Genomic DNA, 26064 nt, shown 5'->3' on the forward strand with positions numbered 1-26064 from the left:
TATCATTATTTCATTTCAAATATATATACATTATTTTTTTAGAGTAACAGTCCATAATTCCTTTTTCCAAACCAAGGGTCAGCAATCTATGGCCTGAGGGCTAGCTGCCTGTAGTGCCTTCATTTATTTTTTTTTTAATGTAGTGCTGAGGACTGAACCCAGTGCCTCACATGTGCTAGGCAAGCACTCTACCACTGAGCTACAACCCCATCCCTAGTTGCCTGTTTTGGTAAATACAATGATATTGCAGTACAGCCATGCAATTCATTTTCATATTGGCTGTGGTTGCCAATATGACCTTATGGTCACAAAGCCTAATTTACTCTCACCCTTTATAGGAAAAACTCTGAGGATGCATGACCTAAACAATAGGGGTGTGTATCAGGGTAAGGAAAGAGAGACACACTGTGATACAAATGGCTCCTAGAATTTTCATAGTTGCTCTAGAGTCTAGAATACTGTGATATTAAATAACAGGTTCACTGGAAATTGAACAATTGAGAGCAAGTGTGATAGAACTTTAGCTATTAAAATAATATTTTGCTACTCCAGAGTCTACTTAAAGGATGTTATCAATGAATTGCAAATCTTCATCAATCACATTTCATTAGAAGCCCACTTCACCAAAACTTTTTAGAGACACAAAAACCATTTACTCAAGATTAATACCTCCATCTTTTCATGCATGTAGAGAGCATACTGTGACCTGCTCTCAGTTACTTCATGATGTATAGAACAGCAGTTTTTGCACTACTCCTAAATCTGACTTACTCCACTTTATAAAGCAGTAGTTTGCCATGAATTACTCCATTTTAATTGTTAGTGCCAAGGTAGAATGACCTTATTTGTACACATAAACAACCATCATCTGTACAGCCCCACCATAAAGCACAAACTGAAATATAACTTCTCGAGCTGAATCAGGGAGTACCTAGATACCAAAATCATATCAAGAACACCAGACATGGGAGATTATCAGCCTCACCAGATGTAACTCTACCACCTAAGGATCCATGAAAGGAGATGTATCATGACCCAATCACCTGATCACTAATTACAAGCCTCACCCAGGAAAATCACCACAGCAATGAACCTCTGATTTCCTGTCACCATAGGTTTCAGCAGTGCAGTTTCTCCTCCCCAGGATGACTATACACTGCCCACTGAAAGCTGGCACTCCAAACTAAAACTCCAAGTTCACATTCAGAAACTGAAACTGCTATCTGGACCCTCTCTTTTGATGACTCTATAGAAATGGTTCATTAAAATTCTAATCTGACTACCTACAGGTGATCTGTGACTCTGAATTCATATCTTGCTCTGTACTCCTGGCTCAGAATCCTATAACCCTACTGCTTCAGCCCTTGCTGAGTATTTCTGACATATTTATATATCATTGTGTGAATTATGATGTGTGGTTCGATTATTATAGATATTAGAAATTAAGATTGGAGTAAAAGAACTTGTGATTACCGGGTTTATGACTATCAAGTGACCTGTGAGTATTCAGAGAACTGCCGCTGATGAAAAATAGCTTAAGGGCTTGTAAATTTATTGTTATTCGATAAATTCAGACTTTGTGAAAAGACACACAAGTTTGTTCTATATGAATGACATAGCTCACACAATGTGCTCTCACATCTGTAGGCCACTAGAAGAAGGTTAAAAAGTTCTCCTGATTTTTCCTTCATATAAAATTCTGAAACTTTAGCCCCTTAAGAGTGAAATGGAAATCTTAGAGTTGTTTTAATATCTTACTCCAATCAAAATGGCTATTATCAAGAACACAAACAATAATAGATATGGGTGTGGATGTGGGGGAAAGGGCACACTTGTACATTGCCGGTGGAGTTGCAAATTGGTGCAGTTACTCTGGAAAGCAGTGTGGAGAATCCTCAGAAAACTTGGAATGGACCCACCTTTTGGCCCAGTTATCCCACTCCAGTTTATACCCAAAGGACTTAAAATTAGCATACCATAGTAATGTAGCCACATTAATTCACAATAGCTAGATTGTGGACCCAACCTAGATACTCAAAGGACTTAAAATTAGCATACCATAGTAATGTAGCCACATTAATTCACAATAGCTAGATTGTGGAACCAACCTAGATGCCCTTCAACAGATGAATGGATAAAGAAACTGTGGTATTTATACACAATGGAATATTATTCAGCCATAAAGAAGAATAATATTATGGCATTTGCAAATAAATGGATGGAATTGGAGAATATCATGCTAAGTGAAATAAACCAATCCCCAAAACCAAAGACCGAATGTTTTCCCTGATCAGTGGATGATGATATATAATGGGGGTGGGGGAGGAGTGAGAGAAGAAGGGAGGAACTTTAGATTATGTAGAAGGAAATGAGAGGGAGGGGGTATGAAAAATCATGGAATGAGACAGATGTCATTACCTTATGTACATGTATGATTACATGAATGGTGTGAATCTACATTGTGTATAACCATAGAAATGAAATGATGTACCCCATTTGTGTACAATGAATCAAAATGTAGTCTGTAAAAAATAAATAATTTTTTAAAAGTATAAAAAAAACATGAAATGGAGATGTAATTTGTGTATTTGTGGTGGGAATTAAACCTAAGGCATCTACATGCTAAATACTCATACTACCATGATTATTTTTAAATAAGAGAAAGGAAAGATCAATATGGAGAGCTCTTCTAAGATGATCTAAGTAACTCCCCGCACTCATGTGCTAGGCTTTCTACATATGGCAACCCAGGGTAAATGAACAAAGTCAATATTTGCTAGGATTCTTATATTGAAACCTCATGACCAAGGTGATGGTATCTGAAGGCGAGGCCTTAGGCAGACCATTAGGTCATAAATGTGGGGCCCTTATAAATGGGATTAGTGCCCTTTTAAAAAAGACCCCAGAGATCTCCCTTGCCCACTCCAGCAGGTGATAGCATAGCAAGAAGGTGACATCTAGGAAGAGACAATGAGTCTTCCCCAGGGATTAGATCAGACAGTGCCTTAATTTTGGACTTTCCAGCCCCTAGAAGTGTGAGAAATAAATGTGTGTGGTTTGTACACCATCCAGTCTGTGGTATTCTGTTACACAGCCCCAGAAGACTAAGGCAATATCACAGATATTACTATAATTATATGAGAAGGAAAGGCTTCAAAATTGTTATCTTACACTCAAGATTTGTAGGCCATTCTAAATACACAATATTTTACTTTGATTTTTGTTTAATTTTTAGAGACAGGGTCTCACTATGTTACCCAGGCTTACCTCAAACTCCTCAGCTCAAGTGACCCTCCTGCCTCAGCCTCCTGAGTTTTTGGAATTATAAATATATGTCAACATGTCCAGCCAATACAATACTTTGAAAAGAAAAAAATATCTTTACCACAGAATGGCATTTTGTTTAATACTATGATTCTACTGGTTGATAACTTTGCATAAAATTAACTCATTTTCTTAATTGAAAATGTATTTTCGTCAAGGATTTGGGGAGAGTCTCAGAGTATGCATAAAGTCTACAGAGAATATATTGAAAATATTATATACCAGTTTTTTCTGCAGGATAGGTATCAGATTTCAAAGCATGTAAATAAGTGTGGAATGCTCAAAAGATTATATGGAACTATATCTGAATTATTCCATCTACTTATCTCTCACCCTCTAATTTCAACTATCTAACCCTAAATGTACCCTTTTCCCTGATTTTCTCCAGGTGGAACACTATGGATATAGGAAAATCAAAAATTTTTTACAATGTTTTCATTTTTTAATTAAAAGGATAAAGGTATTAGAATTATCCTGAGATGTCCATCAGGAAAACAGGCAAGTAAATTATATAACAGCTTATAAAATTGAGAAAAAAAAGGGAAAATATTTGAAGTATGCCTATTATATTCCACGTGTTTTCACATTATCTTATGCAATTCTCCCCATCAATTGCTCTTTTAGATCAGAATCATTATCCCCAATTTATGGAAGGCCAAATAAAAATCCCATAAGAGGCACATAAATTGCCCTGGTCACAAAGCCAATAAAAAGCAAAACTGAGATTCATATCCAGGTTTTTTGACTCTCTGCCCAGTGTTTCTTCCACTGCATCCTGGACTTTCTCCCAAAACCCATATTTGGGCTAGGTCAATAAATAGAATTATAAAGTTATGTTAAACAAAAAGCAAAACATAGAAGATATGTGGTAGGTGTATATATATATTGATTTTAATCATGAAATTTTATATGTATACACTGAAAATGATAAGCAGAATGAGACTGATAGAAATAATTGAAATTAAAACAATCAGAACTTGGTTTTCCTCTGAACTTATTTAAGAATACCACAAATAAAATCACAAAAATTTGATCCTCCATGTATGCCTGCTGTTCCAGCCTAACAAGGTTAAAAAGAGGCAATAAAAATAAAACATCTTTTCAAAGGTGGATTGTGGTTGCACAAGATTGAGACGGAGATAGAGAAATATCCCATCCATCACAAAGTTCCCAGTTCCTTCAAAGCCAAAATGACTAGCACAGTTTCTTAGCTATATCAAGGGATGGATATATCAAGGGATTTTACTTTGAGAGCAAGTTTATAATTGTAGAAATCTCCTTTCCTTGAAATTAGTTCTTATGCTATATAACATTCTTTAAATTCTCCCTTCAATCAAAAGAATTTAATTCTGGGTGAGTATATATCATCTTCAGCATCTTCCTCCTCTTGATGCTTCCCTCAGATTTGGGGTTGACACTGATGCTCCTTGAGCAGACCCAAGTGGGCAGACCCAAGCATGGTTCTCGCCTGGACCTTCACATTATGCTGTAACTTGTAAAACTGACTGAGGAGGGCCTTGAGCACAAGCTTCCTCCTCCACATGAGAAAGTGCCTTTCCAGAGACAAGCTGAGAAAAGGCTCACTAGTTTGCATAGTCTTATATTGACTGCAATTAATAAAGTGCCCTGATTCTCGAGAATTTAGGAAAATGTTTGAAATGACTACCCAAGGACTCCCTCTAATATTACTAAATTTAAGGGTAACATTTGATCCATATATATTCCTCAACACTACACAGAAAGAGTTAGTTAAATGACTGATCTCTTACTGCTTGCCAGCTGTAGTCCTAAAGGATTTTTAATAAGTACATCTACTGATTTTTTTAATGTGCCAGTCACTACATTAAAAGTTTTGCATAGATTATCTCATTTGATTCCTATAGTAATTTTAAGTTATTTTGAGAACTATTATTGTTATCTTACAGATGAGGAAGACATGGCAAAAAAGTGGAGAGACTAGTCTGAGGTCATTCGTCCAGTCAGTTGGGAGATGGCCCAGGCACACAGGGACCTCTACACCATCACTGGTTGTGTCTTCTGGGCCCATTCACTGGGCTCCTACAGCTCTGTCATGTGCGCCATCACTGACCCCAAACACAAATTCAAACTCACCTCGCGCATCGTTTTCACTGCTTCTCTGGTCCTCCCAAGCCTTCTGGCACACATGGCTAGCCTTCTTTTGAAGTAGACCAAAACATTGATGTCTCATCTGTGTTGGGCTTCATACTGGGATCCATGATGCTGTAGCTGCTGAGAACGCCAGTAACAGCCATCTCCAGCCTTCAGGGCCTGCTTAAACAGTTTTTCTGCTTTAGCAATGGTTCCTCTTCAGTTAAGAGAATATAAGCAGTTGCACACTCATTTATCTCCAAGGCTTCATGAGCTGCAGAAATCCTAGCTTGGGGGTTTCTCTCTCCCCAGGATTTCTGCATTATTGCACCTGCAGGACACAGATGGTCCAAGTCAGAGGTAAAGAACGTCTGATTCATGTCATGGTAAGTTAGAGGCTCTCGTCCTGTCACCCAGGTGTACTGATTATATTCTTACCTCTAAATAAACTTAGTGGATTTCTCCGTACTTGGCATTCTGAGACACTCTGCCTGTTGGAATCTGAGTCCCCATTGTTGGAGCTAGAATTGTTGGAGGAGCTGTTGTCAAGCCCTCCCAAAAGGGGGCGCAAGTGGCTTACTGAGACATCTTCAATGAAGGATGTTCCATATTTGCGAAAATACTACCATTCAGACATCAAAATAAGCCCTGACATTAGTGATGAAGTGCCAGTGAGGGCCACGTAGAACTTCGGTGTTAATGTGTTCAAAAACATGCTCACTGTGCTCAAGTTGTCGTTGATTTTCAAGGGCACCCGCAGGATGTAGACCAGGAAGAGCACGATGAAGAACCACGCGGTCCACAGATAAGTCCAGGACCAAACTATGCAGGACTTGAGCTGCTCCAGAAAGCCCATGGCCGCTCCGCCATTGTTCAGCGCTGCTCTCTGCCGCTGCAGCTCTAGGTGTCTGCGGGATGATTCACCGGCCTCCAGGCGCCACTCGGGCCACCGCCAGGAAAAAACAAAATGTTAATGAAGACTCCGCCCACATCATCTCTCTCATTATTCTTCTCCTTGACTCTCTATACCCTTCATGTATTGTTTTGCTTCCTCCCTGTTTCCCTTACTTCTTTGACACAAAATGTGATAATGAAAAATGTATTGTCCTTCTCAAATAGTCACAGTGGTGAAGAAAAATATATACAAACAAATAATTGTAGTAAGACAATGTTAGTACTTTGGTACCGATTTGGACAAAGTGCTATGGAATTAAAGAAGGACGATAAATTTATCTGGAGGAGGAGGTCACCCAGAAGGTGGCATTAGGAGAGTCTTGGAAGGTGAATAGTTTAGTAAGCACCAAGGGGATGCCAGAGAAATGGAAGCAGGGTCAGGTGAGGGAAGGGACTTATGTGGGCAAAGACAGAGAAATGAAGAGTGTGATGTGTTTAGGGAATGTTAATATTTTGACATAGTTCCTAAAGGAATAAACTATTCTGTTGTGGGTTTTGTTTTGAAGTGATGGGGGTTGAACCCAGAACCTTGGGCTTGCTAGTTGAGAGCTCTGCCACTGAGCACATCCCCAGTTCCTATATCGGATTTTAAAATTTATCTACTAGAAACACTTGGTGGGGAGGGTGTGCTAAGAGGAAAAAGGTAGAATGGGAAAACTGACTGATTTAATTTTAACAAGAACAATGAAGCCATGGTATTGCTAACTATCACAAGACTGGAGAGCATTTCCTCTTTCTATAACAAATATACTTATTTTTAACCTGAAGTGAACAAACAATTCCCTATAACTATTTTAGTTCCCTATAATAAACCTTTATAACCTCAACATTACAAATAAATAGTCTTGGTATGATTAAATTAAATATCTGAATATCCTAGAAAAGTCTATAATTCAAATTTATGATGACAAACATAGCATGAATATAAATTTAAATTAAAATATGAAATATGTAAACATCCTCATTTGCTAAGCCTCCATTTGTCTTTGAAGCTGAGAAGTATCTCAGTATTATCTCAGGCATTTGTTACAATAATGAAAGTTAACTAACACACTAGGGATACACAACTATTCCAAGCTCTGAAAACATAGGAAGTGTTTCTGGTCCCAAGCATTTTGAATAAGGATACTCAATCTGTACTTTTGTTGAACACCAGTTTTATACTATATAATCTCCAAAAAATCTGTCTTTTTAGGGCTGGTGATTAAATGAGATAAGGACTGAAAACATCAGCAGTTCTCCCCCAAAATGTGACTTGTATACAGAAGCAGAAGCCCAGTTTTACTTAATATAGTACATAGAATGTGAAGCTGTGGACAGCATTATACACAGTAGCAATATGTAAAACTAAATGCAGAAATGCTGGGGGTGTGTCTGAGTGGAAGAGTGCATGTTTAGCATATACAAGGCCCTGGGCTCAATTCCCAGAAATGAATAAATTAAATAAATAAACCTAAACAAAGATAAGTCAAGGGAAATTGAAATAAATGAGGCAGAAGGAAAACCAGGAGATTAATTTGAGAATGTAAAGGGAAAAAAAAGTGTTAAGGAGAAGGGAATAGTCAACATGGTCTAAAGTTTCCTATAGTTTCACTGGGGTTATAGGTCAGTGGTAGCACATTTGCTTAGAATGAGTCCTTTGTTTGGTCCCCTACACCTCATACAAAAAAAAAAAAAAAAAAAATTCATTTTTTTTCAAGGAATGAATATGAAATATTATGGGATTTTGTAAGAAGGAAATTACAGTCACTCAAGCAAAGGAAATAGAACTGAAATTGTTCTAACTACTATGTATGTGTATAGATGAGTCCCAGATATCAACATGAAAGCAACTTCAGTAAAGTAGGTAAGAAATGCTCATATCAGAACACTATTTATTAAGGAATAAATGAAAACTTAGAAGATGGGTATGAATTAGTTTGTTAGGGCTATCAAAAACCAACAGAAATTTATTTCCTAATGCTACTAGGAAGGTTAGAATGTTTAGGAAGTTAGAAGTGAAAGACCAAGGTGTCAATGGGGTTGGTTTCTTCTGAGGCCTCTCTCCTTGGCCTATGGCTGGTCATCTTCTTGTATCTTCACATGGTCCTCTGTGTGTGTGTGTGTGTGTGTGTGTGTGTGTGTATGTTCTAATCTCCTCTTCTTGTAAGGAGAGCTGTTATTTTGGATTAGGGAGGGCCCATACTACCTTGATTACCACTTTAAAGGTCATGTCTTCAAATACCTGTTCTGAGGTCACTGGGTTCAGAATTTCAACATATTAATTGGGATAGTGACACAATTCAGCCCACATGTGTCCTTTATCTTTTAAGAAGTTTCATTATAAAGATAAAAGTGGGGAAAAATAAGCAAATTTAAAGAAAGATGAGAGGATTTAAAGAGAAACTTTGTACTCAGAAGACAAATGTGCTGAAATAAATTAATCACATGTGATTCATCAGAGAGGGTGTAGAAGAGGCAAATTATGGCTCTCAAAAAATGATTCTTGATGGGGCTGGGAATATGGCTCAGTTGGTAGAGTGCTTGCCTCACAAGTTACAAGGCCCTAAGTTCAATCCCCAGCATGACACACACACACAAAAAAAGATTCTTGAGAGACTTAATAGTGACCATGAGATGAAAAATAAATAAGCCAAAGCTGTTTTTGAATGCATCATTCAGATGATACCTGTTCACACAGTAGCTACCACCAAGGGTCCTAATGCAAGAAAAAGAAATTTCTTGGAAACTGTGATCTATAATCACCTGCTCCTCCAGAAGGAAATCATATTTTTATACTCGGTTCTTGTCTGAATATTATGAATTGTTAACCAACCTAGGTTTCAGGTGCACAGGATCATTTCCACAAGCCCGTTCTAACAATTTAAGCCTTTGTGTCAACACAAGAGCTTTCAACATCTTAGTTTAACATCCTTGTTATTTTAGCATCCTTTGCATCTACTCACCTTGTTTGTATGGAAAACATGCATCACACATACTGTGATGTACCTTCAGTGTCTCACCCAAATCAAAATCAGAATTATTGGCTTTAATATATATTTTTTCCTCTTGACAAGTTCTCATGCAATTGTTAAGCTCCATAAAGTTTTAGAACCACTATCATAGACTGCAGTATTTTATTGTCTTCAGTTAGATAGTAATGGTTCCACCTAGCACACGGTTTGTACCAGAAATTTTATATTTCAGTTTCTCTAGAAGAACAGGGCCCACTGAGAAAGGAATTCACAAAGAGGTGACTGACAGTAAATGATTTTAGTCCTGGGTAGTTACATCTAGAATTTAACTGGTTTTGAATGAAGAAGGATCTAACCATGCCATCAAATGTTTTGTTTTAAACTTTTAAGTGTTTTGAATATTGAAAAATGACTCTGCTGTTTATAGAGAACATAATACAGATCAAAATGCCTGAATTAAGAGGTTAGATATTTTTAAGTTTACTAGGTTGCCTTTCACTCCTTGACTTCTTTCCGAAAATTCTGTTAACAGTTGCAATGCTTACCAGGCTCACAAAAATTACATTTTTAAAAAAATATAGTGCAGGATCTTATTGAATAATCTCTATTTAAATGCAAATTTGAAGTTCCTTCTCTCATAAAAAGAATTTTTTAATAAAAAAGAAGTGTGTATTTAATGCTAAAAAATACATTTATTTTTTATAAGCCAAGACTTAATGACTGATTTTCTGTAGTGTAGTAGTGAGCACTTATTTGCTATGAATGAAGAAGACAGATGTGAGGATAGGACCTTAAGGAGAGAAGAAAAGAATTGGAACACCTTTCAAGGAGAATAAAAAAGAAAGAAAGAAAGAAATCTTCATCATGGTGACTTAGGACCAGACTTCCTTAACAAGACTCCAAGAGTGTGAGAAATGAAATCGAGAATCAATAAATGGGATGGATTCAAACTAAATAACTTCTTCTCAGCAAAGGAAACAATAAGGTGAAAAGAGAGCTTCAGAGTAGAAAAAAAACTTTTCCACACACACCTCAGATAGAGCATTAATCTCCAAAATTTATAAAGAACTTAACAAACTTTACACCAAAAATACAAAGAACCCAATCAATAAATGGGCTAAAGAACTGGGCAGACACTTCACAGAAGAAGATATACAGGTGATCAACAAATATATTAAAAGTGTGCAACACCTCTAGTAATTAGAGAAATGTAAATCAAAACCACCATAAGATTTCATCTCACCCCAATTAAAATGGCAATTATCAAGAATACGAGCAACAATAATTGTTGGCAAGGATGTGGGAGAAAAAGCACACTCATACATTGCTGGTGCAGTTGCAAATTGGTATAGCCACTCTGGAAAGCAGTATGGAAATTCCTCAGGAAACTTGGAATAGACCCACCATTTGTCCCAGTTACCCTACTCCTCAATTTATACCCAAAGGACTTAAACCAGCATACTACAGTGACACAGTAACATCAATGTTATAGCAGCTCAATTTATAATAGCTAGATTGTGGAATCAAGCGGGATGCCCTAAAATAAAAGAAGGGATAAAGAAACTGTGGTATACATATAAAATGGAATATTATTCAGCCATAAAGAAGAATGAAATTATGGCATTTGCTGGTAAATGGATGGAGTTGGAGAATATCATACTAAGTGAAATAAGCCAATCCCCAAAAGCCAAAGACCAAATGTTTTCTCTGATAAGTGGATGATGATACATAATGAGGGGTTGGGGAGGGAGGGGGTAAGAGAAGAATGGAGGAACTTTGGATTATGTAGAGGGAAATGATGGCAGGGGAGGGGATGGGGGTATGAAAGATGGTGGAATGAGACAAGCATCATTACCCTATGTACATGTAAGATTACATGAATGGTGTGAATCTACATCATGTACAACCACAGAAGTGAAAAGTTGTATGCCATTTGTGTACAATGAATCAAAATGAAGTCTATAAAAATAAAATTTTTAATAAATGATTAAAAAAAAAAAGAAACAGTATTGAACATTAAAAGGATTGAGATTACTATACAAAAGCATGAATGAGGGGGGGCGATCCAAGATGGCGGACTAGAGGGTGACTGCATCTCCACTTGCCCCAGAACCCAGGATTCAAGAAGGGGAGGCATTGAGAGACTCGGACTAAGATAGAACCACGGGGTGAGTCTCCCCCACCCAGCGAAGCTCAGCTGGGTGGCAGGCCAGGATTCAAGTGGCTTATTAGAGTAGGTCAAGGCAGATAGCGTCTCCCCCAGGCAGCTCTGTGCAGTCTAGCGGTAGGCTCCGCCCACAGGGACAGATCTTCCAGCCTCTCGAAACAGGCCCCCCAGTGAGAGCCCTTCTGCACAGAAGCAGCGCGGCCAGCTCCGGCCCGCCCGCAGGTTGCTTCAGAGACCAGCACAGGGCGCCAGGGACTCCCCCAAGCAGCCCAGCCCCCACCGGCGGGAAGCGCCTATCTAGGCTAGCTTCCCGGGGCAGACCGCCCAGTGAGAGCCTCTCAACGCAGAGCCAGCCACAAGTCCGCAAGCCAGCGGAGACATTCGACACGCAAGCGGCTTCTGGGACCATGGCTGGGCAGCCAGAGACCTCTCCAGGCATCCTTGTCCCCCTCCAGCTGCAGGCTTTTTCCACGGGGTGATCCAAGATGGTGGAATAGAGGGTGACTGCATCTCCAGTCGCCCCAGAACCCAGGATTCAAAAAGGGGAGGCATTGAGAGGCTCCGACTAGATTAGAACCACGGGGTGAGTCTCCCCCACCCAGCGAAGCTCAGCTGGGTGGCAGGCCAGGATTCGAGTGGCTTATAAGAGTAGGACAGGGCAGATAGCGTCTCCCCCAGGCAGCTGTGTGCAGTCTGGTTGTGGGCTCTGCCCACAGGGACAGATCCTCCAGCCTCTCGGAACAGGCCCCCCAGTGAGAGCCCTTCTGCACAGAAGCAGCGCGGCCTGCTCCGGCCAGCCCCGCTGCCACGTACGGCCCACCCGCAGGTTGCTTCAGTGACCAGCACAGGGTGCCAGGGACTTCCCCAAGCAGCCCAGCCCCCCTCTGGTGGGAAGTGCCTCTCTAGGCTAGCTTCTCGGGGCAAACCGCCCAGTGAGAGCCTGTCTACACAGAGCCAGCCACAAGTCCCCAAGCCAGTGGAGACCTCCGACCTAGAACGAGCCTCTGGGACCAGGGCTGGGCAACAAGAGACCTCTCCAGGTCTCTCTCCCTAGAACCAGTAGCGGGCTAGGGGCAGCGTTCTTCGGAAGCACTGCATTATCAAATTAATCCAAGACTTCTGGCTACTGAAGGCTGGTAGGTGATACACTGGAAATCTACAGGGTCACTATAAGCCAATAGAGGAAATCTACAATATCACAGAGTCCCACTGACATCTGACCAATATGAGAAAACAAGGGAAGAAAATGTCCCAAACAAACCTAGATACTATATCAATAAAACACAATGACATCACAGCAGAAGAAATGTCTGAAAGGGAGTTCAGAATGTACATAATTAAAATAATCAGGGAAGCAAACGAGGAGATGAAAGAACAAATGCAGGCATTAAATGAATGCACTAATCAACAGTTAAAAGAGCAAATAACAGAAGCAAAAGAGCATTTCAATAAAGAGTTAGAGATACTGAAAAAAAACCAAACGGAAATCCTTGAAATGAAGGAAACAATAAACCAAGTTAAAAACGCCATAGAAAGCATGAACAATAGGATAGAACACCTGGAAGACAGAACCTCAGGTATTGAAGACAAAATATTTAATCTTGAAAACAAAGTTGAACAAACAGAGAAGATGGTAAGAAATCATGAACAGAATCTACAAGAATTATGGGATATCATGAAGAGGCCAAATTTAAGAATAATTGAGATTGAGGAAGGATTACAGAAACAAACCAAAGGAATGAACAATCTATTCAATGAAATAATATCAGAAAATTTCCCAAATCTCAAGAATGAAATGGAAAATCAAGTACAAGAGGCTTATAGGACTCCAAATATGCAAAATGACAACAGAACTACACCAAGGCACATTATTATGAAAATACCTAACATTCAAAATAAAGACAGAATTTTAAAGGCCTCAAGAGAAAAGAATCAGATTACATTCAGGGGGAAACCAATAAGAATATCAGCAGATTTTTCAATCCAGAATCTAAAAGCTAGAAGGGCCTGGAACAACATTTACCAAGCCCTGAAAGAAAATGGATACCAACCAAGAATTTTATACCCAGCAAAACTTACTTTCAGATTTGACGATGAGATAAAATCCTTTCATGATAAACAAAAGCTAAAGGAATTTACTAAAAGAAAGCCAGCATTACACAACATTCTCAGCAAAATATTCCATGAGGAAGAGATGAAAAACAATGATGTAAACCAGCAACGGGAGGAACTAGCCTAAAGGAATAGCCAAATAAAGGAGAAACCAAATCATGTCAAAAAACAAAAATGAGTCCAATGATCTAGGAATACAAATCATATCACAATAAGAACTGTGAATGTTAATGGGCTGACCTCATCAATCAAAAGACATAGACTGGCAGATTGGATTAAAAAGAAAAATCCAACAATATGCTGCCTGCAAGAGACCCATCTCATAGAAAGAGATACCCATAGACTAAAGGTGAAAGGATGGGGAAAAACATACCATGCACACGGACACAGGAAAAAAGCTGGAGTATCCATCCTCATTTCAGATAATGTGGACTTCAAGCCAAAACTAGTCAGAAGGGATAAAGAAGGACATTACATACTGCTTAAGGGAAGCATAAATCAGCAAGACATAACAATCATAAATATCTATGTCCCGAACATTGGCTCATCCATGTACGTCAAACAAATCCTTCTCAATTCCAGAAATCAAATAGACCACAACACAATAATACTAGGTGATTTTAACCCACCTCTCTCACCGCTGGATAGATTGTCCAAACAAAAATTCAATAAAGAAACCATAGATCTCAATAACACAATCAACAATTTAGACTTAACCGACTTATGTAGAGTATACCATCCAACAAAGAACGAATACACTTTCTTCTAAGCAGCACATGGATCCTTCTCTCAAATAGACCATGTTTTATGCCACAAAGCTACTGTTAGCAAATACAAGAAGATAGAGATACTACCTTGTACTCTATCAGATCCTAATGGACTGAAATTAGAAATAAATGACAGAATAAAAAACAGAAACTTCTCCAATACTTGGAGATTAAATAATACACAATTATACAATGAATGGATAACAGAAGATATCAGGAGGGAAATAAAAAAATTCTTAGAAGTAAATGAGAACAAAGACACATCATATCAAAATCTCTGGGACACTATGAAAGCAGTACTGAGAGGAAGATTTATTTCATGGGGTGCATTCAACAAAAGAAGTAGAAATCAACAAATAAACGACTTAACACTACAGCTCAAAGCCCTAGAAAAGGAAGAGCAGACCAACACCAAAAGTAGTACAAGACAGGAGATTGTTAAAATCAGAGCTGAAATCAATGAAATTGAAACAAAAGAAACAATCGGAAAAATTAACAAAATAGTTGGTTCTTTGAAAAAATAAACAAAATTGATAAACCCTTAGCCACACTAACAAAGAGAAAAAGGGAGAAAACTTAAATTAATAAAATTCGGAATGAACAAGGAAATATCACAACAGACACGAGTGAAATACAAAACATAATTAGAAGCTACTTTGAAAATCTATACTCCAACAAAACAGAAAACCTCGAAGACATCAACAAGTTTCTAGAGACATACGAATTACCTAAACTGAACGAGGAAGACATACACAACTTAAATAAATCAATTTCAAGCAACGAAATAGAAGAGGTCATCAAAAGCCTACCAACAAAGAAAAGTCCGGGGCCAGATGGGTTCTCAGCCGAGTTCTACAAAACCTTTAAAGAAGAGCTCATTCCAATACTTCTCAAAGTATTCCATAAAATAGAAGAGGAGGGAACCCTCCCACACTCATTCTATGAAGCCAATATCATCCTGATACCTAAACCAGACAGAGATACATCGAGGAAAGAAAATTTCAGACCAATATCCTTAATGAACACCGACGCAAAAATTCTCAACAAAATTTTAGCAAATCGCATACAAAAATATATTAAAAAGATAGTGCACCATGATCAAGTGGGTTTTATCCCAGGGATGCAAGGTTGGTTCAACATCCAGAAATCAATAAATGTCATTCACCATATCAACAGACTTAAGTTAAGAATCACATGATTATTTCAATAGAGGCAGAAAAAGCATTCGATAAAATACAGCATCCCTTCATGCTCAAAACACTAGAAAAAATTGGGGTAGTGGGATCATTCCTTAACATGGTGAAGGCCATCTATGCTAAGCCCATGGCCAATATCATTCTAAATGGTGAAAAACTGAAAGCATTCCCCCCAAAAACTGGAACAAGGCAGGGATGCCCTCTTTCAACACTTCTATTCAACATTGTTCTTGAGACTCTAGCCAGAGCAATTAGACAAACCAAAGAAATTAAAGGGTTCCGAATTGGAAAAGAGGAACTCAAACTATCCCTGTTCGCTGATGACATGATTATATATTTAGAGGAACCTGCAAATTCCACCAGAAAACTCTTAGAACTCATAAGTGAATTCAGTAAAGTAGCAGGTTACAAGATCAATGCTCATAAATCCAATGCATTTTTATACATAAGTGATGAATCTTCAGAAAGAGAAATTAGGAAAACTACCCCATTCACAATATCATCAAAAAAAATAAAATACTTGGGAATCAATCTCACAAAAGAGGTGAAAGACCTCTACAATGAGAACTACAGAACACTAAAGAAAGAAATTAAAGAAAACCTTAGAAGATAGAAAGATCTCCCATGTTCATGGATAGGAAGAATTAATATTGTCAAAATGGCCATACTACCAAAAGTGCTATATAGATTCAATGCAATTCCAATTAAAATCCCAATGATGTACCTTACAGAAATCAGAAATAGAGCAAGCAATTATGAAATTCATCTGGAAGAATAAGAAGCCCAGAATAGCTAAAGCAATCCTCAGTAGAAAGAGCGAAGCAGGGGGTATCGCAATACCAGATCTTCAACTCTATTACAAAGCAATAGTAACAAAAACGGCATGGTATTGGTACCAAAATAGACAGGTAGATCAATGGTACAGAATAGAGGACATGGACACAAACCCAAATAAATACAATTTTCTCATACTAGACAAAGGTTCCAAAAATATGCAATGGAGAAAAGATAGCCTCTTCAACAAATGGTGCTGGGAAAACTGGATAACCATATGCAACAGAATGAAATTAAACCCCTATATCTCACCCTGCACAAAACTCAACTCACAATGGATCAAGGACCTCGGAATCAGACCAGAGACCCTGCATCTTATAGAAGAAAAAGTAGGCCCAAACCTTCAACTTGTTGACTTAGGAGCAGACTTCCTTAACAGGACTCCCATAGCACAAGAAATAAAAGCAAGAATCAACAACTGGGATAGATTCAAACAAAAAGCTTTCTCTCAGGAAAGGAAACTATCAGTAATGTGAAGAGAGAGCCTACAGAGTGGGAGAATATCTTTGCCACTCATACTTCAGATAGAGCGCTAATATCCCGAATCTATAAAGAACTCAAAAAACTCTACACCAAGAATACAAATAATCCAATCAACAAATGGGCTAAGGAAATGAACAGACACTTCACAGAAGAAGATGTACAAGCAATCAACAGATATATGAAAAAATGTTCAACATCTCTAGTAAAAGAGAACTGCAAATCAAAACTACCCTAAGATTTCATCTCACCCCAATTAGAATGGCGATTATCAAGAACACAAGGAACAATAGGTGTTGCTGAGGATGTGGGGAAAAAGGTACACTCATACAGTGCTGGTGGGGTTGCAAACTTGTGCAGCCACTCGGAAAGCAGTATGGAGATTCCTCAGAAAGCTTGGAATGGAACCACCATTTTACCCAGCTATCCCACTCCTTGGCCTATACCCAAAGGACTTAAAGTCAGCATACTACAGAGATACAGCCACATCAATGTTCATAGCTGCTCAATTCACTATAGCCAGATTGTTGAACCAACCCAGATGCCCTTCAGTTGATGAATGGATAAAGAAACTGTGGCATATATATACAATGGAATATTACTCTGCCATGAGGAATGACAAAATTATGGCATTCGCAAGCAAATGGATGAAATTGGAGGATATCATGCTAAGTGAGATAAGCCAATCTCAAAAAACTAAACGACGAATGATCTCGCTGATAAGCGGATGAGGACATACGGGGGGGGGGGGTAGGAGGGGTTAGTGTTAGGGTTAGGGTTAGGTTTAGGGTTAGGGATAAGGAGGGTGGTAAGAATGAGGAAGAAAGGACTGTATAGAGGGAAAAGATGGGTTGGAGGGGAGGGGGGAAGGGAAAAAAAATAACAAAATGAATCAAACAACATTGCCCTATGTAAATTTATGATTTTTAATTAAAATTAAAAAAAAAGAAAACCAAAAAAAATTAAAAAAAAAAAGAATACAAGCAATAATAAAGACTGAAAAAAAAAAAGCATGAATAAGGTTGGAAGCATTGTATTAAATCAACTATGGTCACATTACTTCCTGGTATGACCAGGTATACCAGGCCAACTGGAAGCCATATGTTTGAATTAATCCAGAGTTTAGGATGTACCAAACTATTTTATTTTGTTTTAAAACTTTTTAATTAATTCATATATTTTTCGTGGTGCTAGGGAATGAATCCAGAACCTCTCACATGCTGGACAAGTGCTCCACCACTGAGTTATAACTCCAACCTCTAGAACTACTTTTAATGAATATTTGTTCCATTAAAATTGTTCATTTTCAGGTTTTTCTTAATTGCTCAACTTAAATATTAATTTTAATTGCAAATTATGGTTTAGAATTAGAAAAATGCTTCATTAATCATCTATTCCTATGTATCAAATTAGTTCAAAACTTCGGACTCAAAACAATAAACAAGTATTATCTCATCATTTATGTGAGTCATGGATCTGGGTGTAGTTTAGCTGGGCACGTCTGACTGAGAAACTCTTATAAGGCTTCAGTCTTGCTGTCTGCCAGGACTATGGCCTCATCCAAAGTCTTGAGTGGAGAAGGACCCACTTCCAAGGTCATTGATGGGGTTGTCTGCAGAATTCAGTTCCTCAGGGATTTTTGGAGATGAGAAACTCAGTCCCTCCAGAGCTGTCAATGGAAACCTCTCTTAGTTTCTTGCCACATGAGCCTCTCTAAAAGGTGACTCACAACAACAACAACAAAATGTCTATAGGTAAGGCCTGGAAGGTAAAGAGCAATAAGGCAGATGAATAATTAAAGGTTTTAGGTATAGTTACAGTTTAGGAGATTTAGGGCCTGTCATGAAGATGAAGCTAGAGTGACAAGAAGCAGCCAGATAGTTAAGAAAATTGTGTGTCCTGGTAAGGCATTTATGTTTCACTTTACAAGAAGGGAAATTTCAGAAGAATTGTAAATAGAAGAGAACATGGAATGATTTGGCAACAGTTTGCAGGCAGGACTAGAGACTGTGATTGATAAAAGATCTATTAGAAAAACTTTTTTTTTAAAAGACCCATTAGAAAGTATAAACGTGGACAGTATGAGAATTAATCAGAGGTTAAAACTGTGGCATGCACTGTAATTCCCAGCTACTTGAAAGGTTGAGGCAGAAGGTTCACAAATTCAAACCTAGTCTGGGCAACTTAATGAGAACTTCTCTCAAAATAAGGTAATAAACGGGTTAGCGCTATAGATCAGTGGTTGAACACTTGCCTAGTATATGTGATTCCTAGTACCACACACACACATAAAAAGAAAAATCAAGCCTACGTTAATCATGGAATGAACAGGTAAAGAAGAAGAATGTTAAGGCTATTGTTCAAAGACTCAAACAGACATAGTAACTTGGATGCTGGGGATACTGGCTAAGGAAGATTCCCAGAATTCTGAACTGAATCACTTTGGATGGGTGGTAGATCCATTCTTCTATATGGTAACAGAACAGGAAACAGACCGGGAGAGGAAAAGCCATCCATGGTAGTAAATACTCTACAAATACTTGTGAGACATATAATGAATAAAGGACAGAATATTTTTCTTTTAAAACAAAAAATCCATTAGGTTAAGCTACATTAAAATAATAATAATGAAAGTTGGAGCATTATTTCTGAATGAGAAATAAAATTTTGTCATGATTATTTCAGAAAAATCATTTGCTAGGGATTTGTTTCCTCATCCAAAATATAAAAAATTTTTGTACTTTTTTATGATTCTGATAGCCTATAATTTAAAGAACTATAATTTCCCAATTCTTCTATTACCCTTAGCTGGTCTCTTCCCTTAATATCTGATTTTTCACTGTGATGCCACCCCTCTTTTTCTTGTTTTGACTCCTTTTTTTTCATACTTCATATCACACATATCTAATTATATGTGTGTGTGTGTGTGTGTGTGTGTGTGTGTGTGTGTGTGTAGTTTCTAGGCAAGAGGAAAATAAGCAAAATATTCCATGCTGCTATTCACAAATTTGGCCCCTCCCCAAATTGGGGGCCAAAGCATAGGATATGTAAATAATTTGGAATTACCATCAGTTAATAGAAAATATAAAAAATTAAAGAATACTTTATGCAGTCAAATTTTATCATCTTTCTGTTGTATTGCAAAGAGGGTTAAAACTATCAGAAGAACAATTCAAGATCTGAAGTTTAAATGTGCAAGTGTAAATATCCAATGGTTCTCACCAAGTTTTATTGCAGAAGAGACTCTGGGAAGCCACTAGGAAACTTAAAATGCATCCTTATCAATAACATGTTCCCTTCATGTACTGAAGAGAATAACATCTGCTAAGAATAAAAGGTAGAAAGTTTCCCCCAGAGTGAGGTTACTATGATGTTCAAATACCAAGTCTGGATTGGAAAACTCATTTCTATACAAGGAATAATTTCCAGGTACTTATTGTAATGATATTTTTCCTGATCTGTCATGAAATGAAAATTCCCAATGTGAAAAGTTTGTTAATATGCCACATACTAAGGATTTAATGAATTATATTTTGATAATAGTCATGTAAAATCACTGATTAAGTCCATGAATCAAAGTCAATTGTAAAATTTTTTTAAAACTGTAAATAAGTAGAAGGTCAGAAAGAGAACAAGGGGAGGGAAGAAGGTAGGGAAAAGTAAAGTACTGGGGACCAATTGGTAGAAAATTTTATTCCATGCTTGTATAATTATGTCAAAATTAACCCTAACATTATTTGAAACAAAAAAGTACTAATAAAAAAATTAAAAAGTTAAAAAAAAAGTTAATCGGAAGAACTATGTTTTATCTTGGCAATCACATCATTAATGATCAAATGTAGTGATGATGGTGCTCAAGTCAGTGTCCAACTGAGGAGTATTATGTCTTCTGCTCTTACTCATGAAGGTATGTGGTTCTTGCTTTGAACACTGGGGAAAAGAAAAACCTGTACAGCACCAGAAGAGATGTGAATTCTCATTCTTTTGTAACTAGCAATTGCAGACTGGAAAAGTGGGTTATGAGACAGCAATAATAGAAGTAGAATCCAATGGATGACCAATTTTTTTTTCAGGGTGATTATGTGTGTGATTTTTTAATTGTATAATTCATTTATACAGATAAATCATTTGATTGATCTATTTACAGTCTTTTCCAATTTTCACTTCTACTGGCAAATATATTTCACATAACATCAATACTGACTTAAACTGATCATCATTGTAAACCTACAATGACACAGGGTCTTTAGCCTTTTCTCCCTGTCTCATTTTAACAAAAATATTTTCAGTTAAGATTAAGGAGTCTTTTTTCCACTTTATGAATAAATCCACCAAATTGACCTAATATGGTCAAATTTTCAACACATTTCATTGTTTCTTTTCAAACTTATTATTTGCAGGTATCATAAACCAAGACAAATAAAGTTCACATCCCCTCAAGCCTTCTACAACTTACTACACACCCTCAAATAGAGCTTTTCTATCTCCCTTCACCCTCTGGCACAACCAGACATTTTTACTTTAAGACAACACTACTCTATTTCCCCCTCTGTTTTCTTTTACTTAGTACCAGTCGACTGCCTTCCCTCTTGCTTTACAGACAACACTAAAACTTTCAATGAATTCCTTGAAGTGTTTTTCTTTCAGTAGTCTAGAACACATGGAACCATTTTCATGTGTCTTCACCACCCTGAAATGCTGCACTGTAAAATTTTCAGTTTCTTAATTGGCTCAAAAACAGTATGGCTTGTTTTCACTTGGTAAAGTTAATACAATTAAAAAAAAACCCAAAATATATATTTATATCACATACATACACATACACACACACCCCTATCTTTTTAATCAGGAAGAAAAATAAAGACATGGCAGTCCGAAAAGGCATTAAAGTAAAAAAATAAATAAATAAAAGCAAATGCTAAAACTACTTTACAATAAAAAATTAAATAACTGGCAGAATAAATGAATAAAAAATGAGGAATGTGCACTGAAAAGCTAATATATAGCATTCCAGTTGATAAAATGGAAAACTTATTAAGTTTTGTGGTTTGTTTTCCCAGGAAGCTGTTTCAACATAAATTTTGAGATACTTCAAATATAAAATCTAGGAGCCAATGTTAAAATTTCAAATTTTGCAAGCAAGGCTTAATAAAGAAAACTTGTAGAATTCCAGTATTTGAAAAATTCTGTTTTGGCTGACACTGTAAATAACACAATTGATTATTATTAGAAAGTTGCAATGGGTCAGAATTAGGGGAAAACCCATTTCATAAATATTTCACTTGATTAAAAATACCAGACTTGGTGTGCATGTTCTAAATAATCTGAGAAAATTTCTTTTTTTAAAAATGTTTGCAATTTACCAGTAATCTGCATATCTTTAGCTGCCATTAAAACAAAAACAAGACAGAAAAAAGAACAAATTAACCCTACCATGCGCCCGTGCTTCCATTAGAAGGATGTACACATTTATAAATAAACAGTCTCTCCACCAGTTAATACACAGGGCTTCCTTTACACCAGTCTCCTTCCATTTGCCATTGAGCGGGGCTTTATCCCTGGCTCTTCGGAAGCCAGCCTGTATCCGGTGTGCTTTTGCACTCTTGGTATCTGTGGCTGCCTGCAAGCTGGAGCTAAATTCTGAGGCGTTTTCATCACCTTCTACCTGTATTGTGCTGGAAACCGTGGACGCCCTTCTCTGGGCTCTGAGGTTCCCGGCAGAAGGATTGTTCTATTCACGCTCTTCGTGAAGCTCTGGCAAACCCTGAAGCTCTGCTGGACTGATAGCCTGCTGGAAAGGGGCCATGGCCGTTCGGATACAGGTGAACCACTGCTGCTTATGGAATACGTTATTGACTTGCAGAGTGTAAGACTGGCCTCGAGAGGGGTCTTGGAAGCAGACTCTAACGATATTTTTAGCTTTATTTGACTTGCTAAAAGCCCCTCGAAAGGAGCCTCCCATGTGCACATCCCCAGTCTGCAGGTCTTCCAACACCAGCTCCTTCACTGGGATGGGCTGTCGGTAAACCTGGTAGGAGTGGCGTTGGTTTCATGTAACAGGCCAAGTCAAAACCAAAATGTCTTGAAACAGGAATATGTAAAGTTGATGTCCATTTCTATTCTTCAGTTCCTCCCAATTTTTAAATCTCACATAAATTCTTTTTTCCATTTTTTTATTAAAAATCATAAATTTACATAGGGCAATGCTGTTTGATTTATTGTTATTTTTTCCCTTCCCCCACCCCTCTTTTCCCTCTATACAGTCCTTCCTTCCTCCATTCTTACCACCCTCCTTATCCCTAACCCTAAACATAACCCTAACCCTAACGCGAACGCCTCCTACCCCCCATTATATTTCCACATCTGCTTATCATTAGAAAGATTATTCGTCCTTTAGTTTTTTGAGATTGGCTTATCTCACTTAGCATGATATCCTCCAATGTCATCCATTTGCCTACAAATGCCATAATTTTATCATTTTTCTGGCAGAGTAATATTCTATTGTATATATATGCCACAGTTTCTTTATCCATTCATCAACTGAAGGGCATCTAGGTTGGTTCCACAATATGGCTATGGTGAATTGAGCAGCTATGAACATTGATGTGGCAGTATCTCTGTAGTATGCTGATTTTAAGTCCATTGCGTGTAGGCCAAGGAGTCAGATAAATGGGTCAAATGGTGGTTCATTTCCAAGCTTTCTGAGGAATCTCCATACTGCTTTCCAGAGTGGCTGCACTAATTTGCAACCCCACCAGCACTGTATGAGTGTACCTTTTTCCCCACATCCTCGCCAACACCTATTGTTGCTTATGTTCTTGATAATCGCCATTCTAATTGGGGTGAGATGAAATCTTAAGGTAGTTTTGATTTCCATTTCTCTTATTAATAGAGATGTTGAACATTTTTTCATATATCTGTTGATTGCTTGTACATCTTCTTCTGTGAAGTGTCTGTTCATATCCTTAGCCCATTTGTTGATTGGATTATTTGTATTCTTGGTGTAGAGTTTTTTGAGTTCTTTATACATTCTGGAAATTAGCGCTCTATCTAAAGTATGAGTGGCAAAGATATTCTCCCACTCTGTAGGCTCTCTCTTCACATTACTGATAGTTTCCTTTGCTGAGAGAAAGCTTTTTGTTTGAATCTATCCCAGTTGTTGATTCTTGCTTTTATTTCTTGTGCTATGGGAGTCCTGTTAAGGAAGTCTGATCCTAAGCCAACAATTTGAAGGTTTGGGCCTACTTTTTCTTCTATAAGATGCAGGGTCTCTGGTCTGATTCCAAGGTCTTTGATCCATTTTGAGTTGAGTTTTGTGCAGGGTGAGAGATAGGGGTTTAATTTCATTCTGTTGCATATGGTTTTCCAGTTTTTCCAGCACCATTTGTTGAAGAGGCTATCTTTTCTCCATTGAATATTTTTGGAACCTTTGTCTAGTATGAGAAAATTGTATTTATTTGGGTTTGTGTCCGTGTCCTCTATTCTGTACCATTGATCTCCCTGTCTATTTTGGTACTAATACCATGCCGTTTTTGTTACTATTGCTTTGTAGTAGAGTTGAAGATCTGGTATTGTGATACTCCCTGTTTCGCTCTTTCTACTGAGGATTGCTTTAGCTATTCTGGGTTTCTTATTCTTCCAGATGAATTTCATAATTGCTTGCTCTATTTCTGTAAGGTACATCATCGGGATTTTAATTGGAATTGCATTGAATCTGCAATTTTGGTAGTATGGCCATTTTGACAATATTAATTCTTCCTATCCAAGAATATGGGAGATCTTTCCATCTTCTAAGGTTTTCCTTAATTTCTTTCTTTAGTGTTCTGTAATTCTCATTGTAGAGGTCTTTCACCTCTTTTGTGAGATTGATTCCCAAGTATTTTATTTTTTTCGATGCTATTGTGAATGGTGTAGTTTTCCTAATTTCTCTTTCTGAAGATTCATCACTTATGTATAAAAATGCATTGGATTTATGAGCATTGATCTTGTAACCTGCTACTTTACTGAATTCACTTATGAGTTCTAAGAGTTTTCTGGTGGAATTTCCAGGTTCCTCTAAATATATAATCATGTCATCAGCGAACAGGGATAGTTTGAGTTCCTCTTTTCCAATTCGGATCCCTTTAATTTCTTTGGTTTGTCTAATTGCTCTGGCTAGAGTCTCAAGGATGATGTTGAGTAGAAGTGGTGAAAGGGGGCATCCCTGCCTTGTTCCAGTTTTTAGGGGGAATGCTTTTAGTTTGTCACCATTTAAAATGTTATTGGCCATGGGCTTAGAGTAGATGGCCTTCACCATGTTAAGGAATGTTCCCATTACCCCAATTTTTTCTAGTGTTTTGAGCATGAAGGGATGCTGTATTTTATCGAATGCTTTTTCTGCCTCTATTGAAATAATCATGTGATTCTTAACTTTTAGTCTGTTGATATGGTGAATGACATTTATTGATTTCCTGATGATGAACCAACCTTGCATCCCTGGGATAAAACCCACTTGATCATGGTGCACTATCTTTTTAATATATTTTTGTATGCAATTTCCTAACATTTTGTTGAGAATTTTTGCGTCGATGTTCATTAAGGATATTGGTCTGAAATTTTCTTTCCTCGATGTATCTCTGTCTGGTTTAGGTATCAGGGTGATATTGGCTTCGTTGAATGAGTTTGGGAGGGTTTCCTCCTCTTCTCTTTCATGGAATGAAAGTGTATTGGAATGAGCTCTTCTTTAAAGGTTTTGTAGAACTCATCTGTGAACCCATCTGGTCCCGGACTTTTCTTTGTTGGTAGGCTTTTGATGACCTCTTCTATTTCATTGCTTGAAATTGATTTATTTAAGTTGTGTATGTCCTCCTCATTCAGTTTAGGTAATTCATATGTCTCTAGAAACTTGTTGATGTCTTCGAGGTTTTCTGTTTTGTTGGAGTATAGATTTTCAAAATAGCTTCTAATTATGTTTTGTATTTCACTCGTGTCTGTGGTGATATTTCCTTGTTCATTCCGAATTTTAGTAATTTGAGTTTTCTCCCTCTTTCTCTTTGTTAATGTGGCTAAGGGTTTATCAATTTTGTTTATTTTTTCAAAGAACGAACTATTTATTTTGTTAATTTTTCTGATTGTTTCTTTTGTTTCAATTTCGTGGATTTCGGCTCTGATTTTAACAATTTCCTGTC

The 26064-nt window shown here is 37.6% G+C and overlaps 1 protein-coding gene and 1 pseudogene across 2 annotated transcripts in view; both read right to left on the bottom strand.

The window, feature by feature from the left end:
- Positions 1 to 20262, bottom strand: part of LOC306642431 (LIM homeobox transcription factor 1-alpha-like) — a 138289-nt gene extending 118027 nt beyond the window's left edge. The window contains exon 1 of the mRNA XM_079108211.1: positions 20120 to 20262. The gene's annotated coding sequence lies outside the window, so the exon portion shown is untranslated. The remainder of the gene's footprint in view (positions 1 to 20119) is intronic.
- LOC306641457 (suppressor of tumorigenicity 7 protein-like) lies at positions 657 to 8893 on the bottom strand (annotated as a pseudogene). Its single transcript, XR_013766824.1, has 2 exons — positions 2109 to 8893; positions 657 to 2026 (listed from the first exon to the last, which is right to left on the bottom strand). The product of XR_013766824.1 is annotated as a suppressor of tumorigenicity 7 protein-like (transcript).
- Positions 20263 to 26064: the final 5802 nt, after the last annotated feature.

This window comes from Sciurus vulgaris (assembly GCF_902686455.1).
Source record: "Sciurus vulgaris genome assembly, chromosome: 12".
Classification (NCBI taxonomy): domain Eukaryota; kingdom Metazoa; phylum Chordata; class Mammalia; order Rodentia; family Sciuridae; genus Sciurus; species Sciurus vulgaris.